Here is a 13202-nt window from a genome sequence, read left to right as displayed (position 1 = left end):
GTTTACTGACTTCAACTCATGCGATGACACAGTTCCACAATGAAGCCATCACATTTACTGACTTCAACTCATGCGATGACACAGTTCCACAATGAATCCATCATGTTTACTGACTTCAACTCATGCAATGACACAGTTCCACAATGAAGCCATCACGTTTACTGACTTCAACTCATGCGATGACACAGTTCCACAATGAAGCCATCATGTTTACTGACTTCAAAAGTATAATTTGAATACCCAAATGTTTGATTGCTTTTTGATTTGAAACTTTAATCAAGATAGCCTCATGTATTTCAATGCACACAGTGTTTCCTGATAGAAAATATACTACTCAAAAGAAATGAAGGACCACCTAATTCTTGAATATTTCCATAGTTCATCTATCTTAGCATGACAGAATAACTATATCATCATATAAAAGTTTTGGTGTTTTTAAGTTCCTTTAAGTAGTATATAAATGATTATAACAGTGAGGCAGCATTTCCAACATTAGTGATGTAGAGGATTCAGATCAGTCGGCATTGTCAGTCTTAATTCCGATTCTCCATGAAGAACATCAAATAGAAATTCCCTTTTTAATAATGCTAGTTACAATTGTATTAATGCATGTCAATATCATTTATTCTGCCCATCACTGCACCTAGTCACAGCACAAGATAAACAGATGCTTTCATCTCACTTGCATCGTGATGCCTGTTACGCGCAGTGTGATCAGACCTAATGAATTGAGTTACGACATTAATTTGATACACAATGTTTGTCGTTGCATTCCCAGCTCAAAGATTATGGTAAAGGAATTGTCAGGGGAAATGGAAGCAATCCAAGCGAATCTTGTTGCCCAACAGAGTAAACTGCCGAAAGTGATTCACATGGGAGCCACTATTATGTGAATCGTCTCCTTGTTTACCCTGCAAATATATAGTATAGATTGCTTCTTTTGACTCAAAAAGAGCTGTCCTATTACAAGGGATTATATGTTAACCATTGGCTAATTAAAAAGTTACGAGGATCGCAGCATGCTTCGTATGATTTTATTGCTGTGATGTGTACCTGCTTCCTGTTGGTTGTAAATGTAGCGCTGACTGTTTGGATATTGGCCAGATATCTGCTGACGGTTGTTTTGTAGAATCATTCTTTATTAGCCTTCCGATCATGTGAAGTCCCGTTTTATGGGTATGCCCATGCTATGTTGCCTAAACTGCTACCAATTAATCATGTAATGTTTATAAGGTTACACATGACTAAAACATTTTGTCAATCCTGCTGGGGAATAACAATCCAATTCAAATGTCCAAGGGAGGCTACTCTAATCATATTTGTTGAAAATGTAAATGATGTAATGGTATTATTGATAATATTAGTCATATAATTCATTAACACAGAACTCCCTAAATATACGTTCTCTCATTTATGAATCGCATATGGATTGGTGCAGTGTCCATGTGCTTAAAGGGGCAGTGGGGTAGCCTAGAGGTTAAAGCATCTGCTTGTAATGCTGAAGACCAGGGTTCGATTCCACACATGGATAAAATGTGTGAAGTCCATTTCTAGTGTTTCCTGCGGTGATATTGCTGGAATATTGCTAAAAGCAGCGTAAAACCACACTGACTCACTCACTCATGTGCTTAAAGTTCCAGTTATCATGTCAAATGGGGACAGTGGGATGGCCTAGTGGTTAAAGCTTTCGCTCATGAAGACAAAGGCTGGGTTCAATTCCCCATATGTAAAGCCCATTTTGGTGTCCCCTAGCATGATATTACTTAAATATTGCTGAAAGCAATGGTAAAACCATCTCTCTCTTGCTCGCTCACTTGCTCGCTCACTCACTCCCACTCACTCACTCACTCACTCACTCACTCACTCACTCACTCACATGACTTTATTTTGCTAATGTTTTTGTGGAACCATTCAAGCTAATGTGGATCTGATAACTTAAAATTGACTGGACTGTTTTATTGCTGACCATGTGCTGTGATTATTTTTATTTTTCACTAATATTTTTTCTACCCACCTGAAGATATTTTTTGTAAGAATAAAAAGACTCAAAGTGAGTTATTAAATTTGTCTGACATTAATTATGAGACTAATCGTCACAAATCCCTTTTAATAAAAAGTAATCGTCACCACACAGAGACACACAAAAGAAAGCAGAAGTATTGTCACAAAGAAATGCCAGTCATTGTGTGAGCAGACGGCAGAAGCTGACACTGGCCAGGCCTTAGGGAAGACAAAAAGTTTGGTAGTAACTGAGTCACATTCTTGAAAATGACATGATACTTTTTATGGAAGACACTGAGTGAAAAGAGTTTGTCACCTCCAAACATTTTTTGTTTGGAGTTTGCTAGAATGATGGAGTCAATGTTTTGAAAAGGAATGAATTATATTTTTTTAATAATGTAGATATATTTCATCAGAAAGTAACTGATTATCCCAATTCTGGATTATCCCCTCCTTCAGTTGACTGCAAAAGGTATAAAATAACTGAAATTTTTTTGAAATGATAAAAAAAAATCAGTGTTGACACCAGAAGTCCAGTAAAGCAGACCTACCAAAGAAAACTTTCCCACTGTGCAGAAAAACCCAGAAAAGCCCACATTAATCGTGAAATAGCAACATAAACATAATACCTCGCTACTGAAACAGTAAAAACGGCAACGAAAAACTATGAAACGGCAACATTTTTATATCAGCGCACTTTGACCTCTACTGCGCATGCGCATTACGATCCGCACTTCTTTCCAATTTCCGAGCAACTGTGAATCGCCTCGTGTAGAAAAAGTATTAAATATGTCGAAATAATTGCTGTCAATCATTTCATACGAATGGAAAGTGAACTAAACAAGTGTGCACACAAGTATCATGATGATAAATGCCAACAAAATAACACAACAGAAATACTTAAAAAGGGTATGTAACTTTTGTCCAAGCTGGGAAATGTCAACATGCGGTCGAGACTTCCTCTTATGTGCGCATGCGCAAAATCGAAGTTGCAGGCTCTTCGTTTTTTTATGCAGTTTTAGCGATTTAAAGTTGGTGTTTTTACTGTTTCAGTAGCGAGGTACATGTATTATGTTTATGTTGCTATTTCCACAATTACCCGGTAATGTGGGTTTTTCTGCGTTTTTCTGCACAGTGGCAAAGTTTTCTTTGGTAGGCCTGTAAAGGGTAAGCATTTTCTTCCCTAGCAACGGCATCTGCGTACTGACAAAATTTGCACACAATCTGCACTTTTTTATACCACACAATAGTACTAATACCATGTGTCACAGATTGTAGTGCAGACCATCAAGTGATGGACCAGAAAATAAAAAATCCAAATATTGTTGGAACTTAGCTGGTGCTTCCTCTGCAGCCAGTCCCAGGAAAATGTATTCCTTTGCCTACCCTAATGCCAACATTACAAGATACCAGAGCAAAATGTTGTTCATGCGCAACACCAAAAAATAATACCTGCAAAAACTTGGAGATGTCAAATTTTATAAGTGTAACCAAGCCTACCATGGGGTCGGCTTATAGACGGTCATATATGGTATATGTGACCTGACTAAGCCTTTTTGTCAATTTTTATATATGAAACAAGGACTGTAGATATTGTTGGAAAGACAATCAGCAAAGCCAAAAGATTTTGTAAAGTGCCAGTCATCTAAGCTTGCTACTTGTCTACATTTATAGTAAGATGGAAGCTCCCATATGTGGCAAGCGAAGTCAGGTAACTGCCTTTCTTTAATATGTTCACGCCCGATAATTCAAATTATCGTGACATACATAAGGATGATCGATATGTGACATTTATGTCAGCATTTACATTCACTGAGAAATCTCCTTAAATATATTTTGCTGATCAAATTCCAGATTAAATTCACAGTGGTTTGATGCCCAAAAAAGAACTGACAGATGAAGTCATAATTAGTTCACATGCAGATTGTTTCAAAGATTATGATGCAAGTGTTTGGATGATGTATCTGGATGGAAACTTTATAACAGCCATGTAGATTCCTTGACCATGCTCTTTCATTAGTGATAAGACAACCTCTGGGTATCTCACAGGACAAGAAGTAAATGGGGACTCAACAACCCAGACAGCCATCACTCAATGTCAGACATCTTTTCTTAATAATTAATAAGATTCTGCTAACATACTATCACCCAAAAGTAAGTACACAGAGATTCATTAGAAATCATTGAAAAGTTTTCAATGATCTATTCAGCAAACCTATTTTCAATTATTTGTATTGGAAAGGTGAAATGGTCAGGATAATTCACGCATAGTCAGGTATATTTACCAATGACATGCGACTCTTAGTCTTTGCATATAAGGTGCAAGCATTTTCGACAACTTATAGACAAGGAATCTGCGGTACAAACATACTCTTTTGATGACTTTGTCCTTCACCTTCAAGTCAAGACTGACTTGATATGTCGTGAACATAAGCGAGACTGAAGAAGTGATCACCATTCTACATCAAGAGGTGATATAACAGAACAGATTAAAACATACAGGCAAAAGAATCAGAGTTACAATTGTAAAAAGCAAAGACTTGAGATTGTGAGACTAAATCAATATGTCTTCCTTTGTCTGAAGGCAAGGAACTCGATATGGCTCTTTATGATACAAGTTTATACTTAAATGTGTTGGATGTCCACATGTCATTTAACCGATTGTCAAGAGATGACACAAGATATAGACTTTGTTATGTCTATACTTAGCTACAGCTATTCGTTTTTTTGTGAAATTTGTCTCATAATTTAAGCTTGTAGAAATGATTTCTGAGTCTTAAGGAGAAATGTGATACAAATGCTTTTCCAACAATCTGACTGTAGACAAATGGTTAAAAGGAATTTGAACTATTGACAGACTAGTTAAATACGTATCTAGTTTATTTTCATTTTTTGCAAATTGTAAAAATTTAAATTTGAGTTCAGATATGATTACATCTCTTTTTTTTCCTAATGGTGTTGACTGACTGCAAATAGCTGCAAAATTGCTGATGTGGCATTGAGCAACACACCACTCACTCACTCACTCACTCACTCACTCACTCACTCACTCACTCACTCACTCACTCACTCACTCACTCACTCACTCACTCACTCACTCACTCACTCACTCACTCACTCACTCACTAATGTGACTTGTGTTCCTGTTTGAATGCTCTTGAGTATACCTGATGACTGTACTTCAGAAATGGACCGCCTCCGTGGTGTAGTGGTTAGAGCGGTCCGAGCGGAAGGTCGCGGGTTCGATCCCCGACGGTGTCATACCAAAAGACGTTAAGATATGGTACTCGTTGGTCCCTGCCTGGCGCTCGGCATTAATGGGTACATCAAGGACTGGTCGGCTCGGAGTCAGTATAATGTGTCTGAATGGGGTATTCATGCTTCACTGCGGCATGGTATCTCAGTGGGCTAGTGCTATAAAACCAGCTTCAGTCTGGGCTAGTACAAGCAGCCGCACATACACATACACACACATGCACGGCGTCATATATGCGAAATATTCTCAAGCACGATGTTAAACCCAATTTCACCTCATCCACCTCACTTCAGAAATGTACTGATAACCCTCCATAGTATGGAAGACTTGAGGGTGTTATTATTTTAAAGTATTTGTTAACTTGTGATACCTATGACATTATGGGGTATCAAATACTGATTAACACCCACATCTGATATACATTATGATTATTTGATAGTTTGTCATGATGTATGTTCATGTATATGAATTAACACAAGCAGGAACCATTGTGGCTAGCAAAGATGGCTATTTGCTTTGCAGAGTTGCATCCCTTTGTTATGCCATCCTCTTTGATCATGGGTTCAAATCCAAAATCACCGTGATTATGACTCCTGGAATGACTGGAATGGTAAACATCTAGAACCTACTTTACTTGAGTCTTCCTCATCTTATAGCCAACATGCCGTGAAATACCGTGGTATTTGCCCTCAACTCACTCACTCACTCTGCTGTGGATATATGTGACTGCTATCACTGGCTAGCGGTTGTTTCTGCACCTTCATCCACATGGCTCTATGTTTCAGCAGTGAAGTCCAGATCAGCTTATCCTGTATTATCCTAAACATACTTTCTTCGTTGTCATGACAAATCACAGCCAGATTGAAGCTGAAGATTTGTTTTAGGAAGACGAACTATTTCCATATATTACTGTTTGTGTTGCCTATTGAAAAAGGGAAATGATTATTTTTTCAGTGAAGAATTTTCTCCTGAGTGCAGAAAGAAACATTACTAATTGTTTTTACCAGAGAACATCGGGATAAATTTTCAAAAAGATGCAAAACATTAACAAACTACCCAGGGAAAACGTTCAACATCAAAGGGAGTTGTAAACATATCTGCCTGCACGTAAATTCAACTGTCCGACTAGCAGGGAGATGATTGGCTAAGTGAGGAGTGTAGATAGACGAGTTATCTGCCCCTATGACACATGTGTACGTAGCACGATTAATCTGACAGTAATCGAGAGGGGATGGTGTTGGTGTGTCCCCAATCGCCAACTCTGTCAGTTTAAAGTGCTCCTGCACAGATCAAATCAATCTCCTTACAGCTCCGTCCCTGGCAGAACAAAAACAATAGCAGAGATCCCTAAGTTCATTTCTTCTATTGTGCTGGCTTGAATTTCAATGCCGATTTCTGTTATCGTTTACTCAAGAGAGACCAAGGCTTTGATTTGAAATTGAACTATGTTTGGAAAATAGATTATTTTACATCACCATAATTCATTCCAAACTCAATCCTGCTAAAAGAAAAGGACAAAAAAAACTGAAGAGAGAATATAATGTATAGTGATGGTGCTGTATTCTGCTGTAGATTTAAAAAATCTGTGTCATATATTTCCATGGAAGCCAGTCCTGACCCAATTATTACAACTGCTATGTTCAGGTATTGCTGTGAATGCCAAAAGCTTCACAAAGAACGTTATGTATATTCCCCAGACACTGTATCCCACAAATACTATGAAGAGCAGCATCACTCATTCACACACTGTTTCATGCCAATGTCTGACTTACAAGAACTGTTGGAACATGGGTGGCCCAGTTGCCTAAGGTGCCACTGTGTAATGAGTGAGTGAGTGAGATGGGTTTTACGCTGCTTTTAGCAATATTCCAGCAATATCACGGTGGGGGACACCAGAAAATGGGTTTCACACATTGTACCCATCTGGAGAATCAAACCACGCCTTAACCACTAGGCTACCCCACTGACCCTTGTGTAGAAACCCATGAGGATCCAGATCAGAATTGATCTTCAGTAACCCATGCTTGTCGTAAGGGGCGAGTAACAGGACCGGGTGGTCAGGCAAGCTGACTTGGTTGCCATATTCATGGTATCCCAATTGCGTAGATCGATGCTTATGCTGTTGATCACTAGATTGTCTGGTCCAGATTCAAATATTTACAGACTGCCGTCATATAGCTGGAATATTGCTGAGTGCTGCGTAAAACTAAACTCAATCACTCACTCCGTTGAATCATGTCTGTTCCGCATGACAAACCTTCGATCCTGTTTGTCATGAGTGTGGTTCTTGGTTTGTCAACATGATACATGGTTGTAAATTCCACCAAAGTGGTAAAAGTCTCAGATCTGCTGCTTTTCAAGCTTCTTTCCCACATTAAGCTGACTCACTGTGATATGACTAAAATAATATATTGAATATAAGAGTTCATCCCAACTGACTGACTGACTCACTACTAGTACTGTGGTGGTACTGCTTTTCTTCACCATATCACATCAATCTAGCATTTAACAGAAAGTAATAAACCCAACTCACTCACTCACTCACAGACTCACCATGATATAACTGAAATATAATTATATTAAATATAGGAGTTGATCCCAACTCACTTACACACTGACTCACCATCAGTACTGTGGTGGTTCTGACATACTTCTCCATAGCCCATCAGTCTTGCATCTAATGGAAGGCGTATCTCTTCCTCATAGTTTGTGCCAGCCACAATATGTCCACTTGAGTTATGTGATATCTTAAAAGAGGTTTCGTATTGATTAGTTTGTTTGATTCCTTATCAAAGGAATAGTAAATGGAATCTAGGTGATAAAGAACATCTATATACCTAAGACTGGGTCACCAATGATTGAATTATTCTTCATCAAAGACTTCCTGGTTTCTGGTAATGGTTTCATTTGGGAGGCCACAGGTGGCACAGTGGCTATGGTACCACACCTCGGTTGCATCTCTGAGCTACCAATATCTGCTGATCATGGATTTGAATTTCAAATTTGACCTTACTATGATAAATTTCAAATTTGACCTTACTGTGATGAATTTCAAATTTGACCTTACTATGATGAATTTCAAATTCGACCTTATGCTATGATGAATTTTAAATTCAACCTTACTATGATGAATTTCAAATTCAACCTTACTTAGTCTGTGTTGTTTAATGTGTTGGTAAATTATTGTTCCAGGAAACTTTGGGAAATGATTCTTCCAGTTTATAAACAATTTTTGGTGGACATTCTGGAAGAAATGAGAATGAAAAAGTTAAGTTGCTCCTATCAGTGAAAAAATGCCTTGAATATATAGTGAATTAATAAATATCCCATTAAAAAACACAAAAAACAAAACCAATACTTGCTTGATCCCCTCAATTCAATAAATGTCATTCACTAAGCTCCGTCACATGGAACATTGCACTGTACTGAAATATCTCCGGCGGATCTCACTGCATGTGAACAAGATCATTAAGTTGTTGGATCAACCACCCCCAACTGCTGTAATATCTATTATGAAAACCATCCAAGCTTTGAACTAATCATGTCCTGTTTTGATGCAAGAGAATGGATTTACGTTTTCGTTGTCGATCGGACACATGATGTCAACCTGCTGAAGTTGGCTTCAGTATGTATTCTTCAATCCTCGGTGCTCTCAGCGTAATCAAGTCTTGTAGATGCTCCTGAAAACAGAACAAATCTCTGTGAGGAGCTGAATCATTGACTGAAAGTAATATACTTAATTGTCAAAGCCCAAAAAACTTTATTAACTGCTGGTTCTTAGGCCGGATGAACACTTTTATCTCATATTTTACCCAATTGATTTTATCTTATCAGGTGGGCAGGGGGAATTTCCACATCATTCTGAAATGCTTCAGTTTAATGGAAGCATGTAATGGGAGATTTTTTGTCATCTGTGGATTTCTGACAACATGCCTGCCAGAGATTGGTTTATAAGGCCATGTCGATAGTGCTATGACATGTGGATTTGCCTGAGATTTTCATCTCTGGAGAGTGTAAAAAAATCTTGTCATGAAATCTATTTGTAATTGATTTTGCACAATTGAGATTCTGATGGTTGGACTCAATAATTGGTGTGTGTTAGTGAGATATGACCAGTTTATGTGATCCATGTTTCTCAGAAATGAAACTATATATTGGAGGTATGAGACACATTCACTCTAGTAATAATCTTGTCACTAAAATTAATTACATGTCTGTTTGTTAGTATGGAATAATATGAATGTGTTCAGCTATACTTTGTGTTTCAAATGTAAGTGGGTCCTCAGCAACAATGATTATCCCACTCTGAAGTGTGCAGGCTACCTCTATGGATGTTACTGGTACAATAAGCTGACATGGAGAGGTCAGCACCTCCGGAGACCATACCAGCTGTGACCAGGGACATCACGATCTGAAGATATGAAGCACTGTCTACAACGCTGAAGATAGACTAACAACTAGTCTCTGAAATGAACATATTTTACTGAAAAAAAGTTCATAGTAAAACAAATAAAAAATATAATGAAAAGGAGCCCTGAGACTTTCTTCATTTTCTGAGGAAATCTAGACTTGCCACATTTTCTAGACTTGGGTGGGCTTTCTTGGATATATTTACTTCAGGGTCTGTATGACAGACTACGCTGAAGACAACTGCTGCAAGATCCCTGTAGAAATTCCTCTGCAGAATTTGTCTAGAATATGTCAAGCTTGTCTCCACTGTGGGAGCTTCATCAGCAAATAGCTAAGCCCTCAATATCCCAAACATGTCACCCTGCAGAGAAGTCAGGGCAAATTAGGACCCCCTCCGTCCCCCAGTTTATCCTATAATGGAGATCCTGAGGGCAGATGAAGATTAGATCATAATGACTAATTAGTACCAGGATTTCAGTTTTGTTCTGTTTATTACTGGTTTCTTTAGTCAATGCTCATTTCCACAAAGGTCAATTTGGGATGGACTAGAGTCTAGAACACTCATTCACTCACTCATAAACAGTGCAGAGCACTATGATAGAGCTGCTGCATAAGTAGGGGTAGACTAACAACTAGTCTCTGAAATGAACATATTTTACTGAAAAAAACGTTCATAGTAAAAAAATATATATATAATAAAAAGGAGCCCTCAGACTTTCTTCATTTTCAGAAGCTGAGGAAATCTAGACTTGCCACATTTTCTAGACTTGCATGGGCTTTCTTGGATATATTTGCTTCAGGGTCTGTACGAGAGACTAAAGTAGTGGCAGTTGGGTAGTTTAGTGGTTAAGGCTTCGCTCACCATGCCAAAGACCTAGGTTCAATTCTTCATGTAGGTACAATGTGTGAAACCAAGTTATGATGTTTCCTGCCATGATATTGCTGAAATAAAAGGGGCATAAAACTTTATTCATTCACTCACTCACTGGTATACAAGCACAACCTCCAATTACCAGCCCCCCTAATCAGTCTTAATCCTCCAGATTCTGTGTGTCCTATGTTTGGGATACTGTGTTTAGGGTGCCAGTTATTATGGGATTATGAAAGGTTTCCGTGTGAATACACAGGCCTGAAAATAGACAGCAACACATGTTTAATTACTGTCAGGAGATTCAGCTTTGATCTAATTACATACACAGTAACAAAGCTGGAGACTAACAAGATTACCAGGTGCGTGAAAGGTAGATCATAGTTTCGTTTAGTAATTTCCTCGTAAATCCCGAGAATCTGTCAAAGGAGCGTTGAGGTTTAAAAGGTATTAATTACAGATGGTTAGGTACACATGCTGCCAGCAGTTCCTGCTGTGGTTAAGCATGCTTGAAAAAATGTCTTAAAATTTCTTTGTTGATCTGCGATAAAGTCATCAAACTATATGATTCCCTGAGACAAGAGTTGATACAGCCGATCATGTTGATGACAGATTCATCCTTCCAGGGAGGCCACTTAATGGGTCGTCATGGGGCTCAGTTGTCTTTACTTCATACTCACGCTTGTGACCACCATTATGGTGAAGTGGATGAAGCATCTGCTCACAGACTGAAAGGTTGGAGGGGCAGTGGGGTAGTCTAGTGGTTAAAGCATTCACTTGTCATGCCGAAGACCTGGGTTCAATTCTCCACATGGGTATTATGCATAAAGCCCATAGTGGTGTCCCACACCATGATATTGCTGGATTATTGCTAAAAGCGGTGTAACACCATACTCACTCACTGAAGGGTTGGTGGTTCGACCCCCGGTTGCATCACACCAAAAGATGCAATAGAATGGTAATTGTTTTTACACTGCCTGGTATTAAGGGATAAACCAGGCATTGACTGAATCGGATTCAGAATTCTGGGTTGATTTGATATCCATGTTGAACTGTAGCATGGTATCTCCGTGGCTGGCACTATAACACTATGTTATTTCTATCAACACATGCACATGTATGCGAGTTGGTGTTTAAGTGATGAACTTGAACCCCATTTCCCCTCGCAACATTCACGTGCGCGATGGACAATTAGTGACTCGCTTCACTCTGCATATGTAAGTCCCTTATCTGTACAGGATCCAGTGATAGTGGATGATACTGAATGCTCTTATCACAAGTATTCTGCCCAGGGCCAAGTATTGGGTAGTATTATCAAGATGATACTGTAAATACATGTATTAGAGGTATTATGCACTGTAATAATTACTATTACTCTCTTGATGCCATTACAGTGCGTGAGGACCCGTGAAGATCTAAGTTAGAATATTGATCTTCAGTAACAGGCGACTAACGGGATCGGGTGGTCAGGCTCACTGGTTTGGTTGACACATGTCATCGGTTCCCAATTGCGCAGATCGATGTTCATGCTGTTGATCACTGGATTGTCTGGTCCAGACTGGATTATTTACAGACCGCCGCCATATAGCTGGAATATTGCTGAGTGCAGCGTAAAACTAAACTCACTCACTCACTACAGTGTGTGAGATTCCTGGAATATGGTTAGCCTCCTGGCAAAGGTAACCAGCTCTCCTTCCTATAAGTCAAGACGCAGTGACTCGACTGAGACCCTGTGGCAAGCCCTTACTACAACACTGTGTATGATATCTGGTGTCTGGGCAAGCTGGTGGGGGGCAAGCGATGCTGACTAGTCTCTCCTTACTGGTTAGGATATCTGTGTGATGGGTTAGCCCCAGGGTGCACAGCTAAAGTAAGCAGCTCATCAACTAATGATGGCTACACTTGTAACTTCACTGGCAGTCTTCACAGGTCGCCACATTTCATAGATAACAATTCTCCACTGAGATCTTCAAACGCGTCTCAAATCTTGTGAGAGGTATGTTTTTAGAACCTCACTTAGCTTCCAGTCCTCTTTAGGGAAGGAAAGCCCTTAAGTCAAACTTATGCCACTCAAAAGAAGTTATGATCACCTGAGACTTTCATATTATTATATACCATTAAAAAAAGGGGATATTGGATTTACAAGATTGATAAAATGCAAATGATGAAGCCAAGGAGGAAACAGATGAAGAGAAAATATGGGAAAATGTGACAATTTATTCCAATCCTTTGGAAATATTTCATCTGTATGGATATATATAACTTTTTCTCATATACATTGGCATTGGCTAGTGGTATGCCCAAAAAAATGGAATGCCCTACTTTTCTTGAATGGTATATAGTTAATCTTTCATGCCATAACAGATGAAAGTTAATAGTCCTTAACTTCTATTGGGTAGTGAGTTAAACCAGAAACCCCTAGGGGGCATATGATACAGGGTTGTTCCTTCAAGTGGGACAGTAGTCGCTCGACACACAAATGGCCTGGGTTTGATTCCGATTAGGTCCAGTGTATGCTGTTTGTGTCTGGTGTCACTGATGCAACTGGAACATACAAATAGAAATCAACACAGAAACAGTTGTATCTTCCCAAACCTCAACATCAACTCATGCTGTGCTCACTGTAAGGAACTGGGCCTGGTTCCTCATGATTGATGTACAAACATT

At 39.0% G+C, this 13202-nt stretch overlaps 1 protein-coding gene across 1 annotated transcript in view; it reads left to right on the top strand.

Moving 5' to 3' along the window:
• The window catches only part of LOC124285348 (alpha-mannosidase 2x-like), a 110737-nt gene that overhangs the window by 6875 nt on the left and 90660 nt on the right, over positions 1 to 13202 (top strand). The window lies entirely within an intron of this gene.

Source organism: Haliotis rubra, unplaced genomic scaffold (assembly GCF_003918875.1).
Source record: "Haliotis rubra isolate DU_JTF1 unplaced genomic scaffold, ASM391887v1 Scf36, whole genome shotgun sequence".
Classification (NCBI taxonomy): domain Eukaryota; kingdom Metazoa; phylum Mollusca; class Gastropoda; order Lepetellida; family Haliotidae; genus Haliotis; species Haliotis rubra.
The sequence above is the reverse complement of the archived record's forward strand: the minus strand, read 5'-3'. Positions and strand labels throughout refer to the sequence as shown.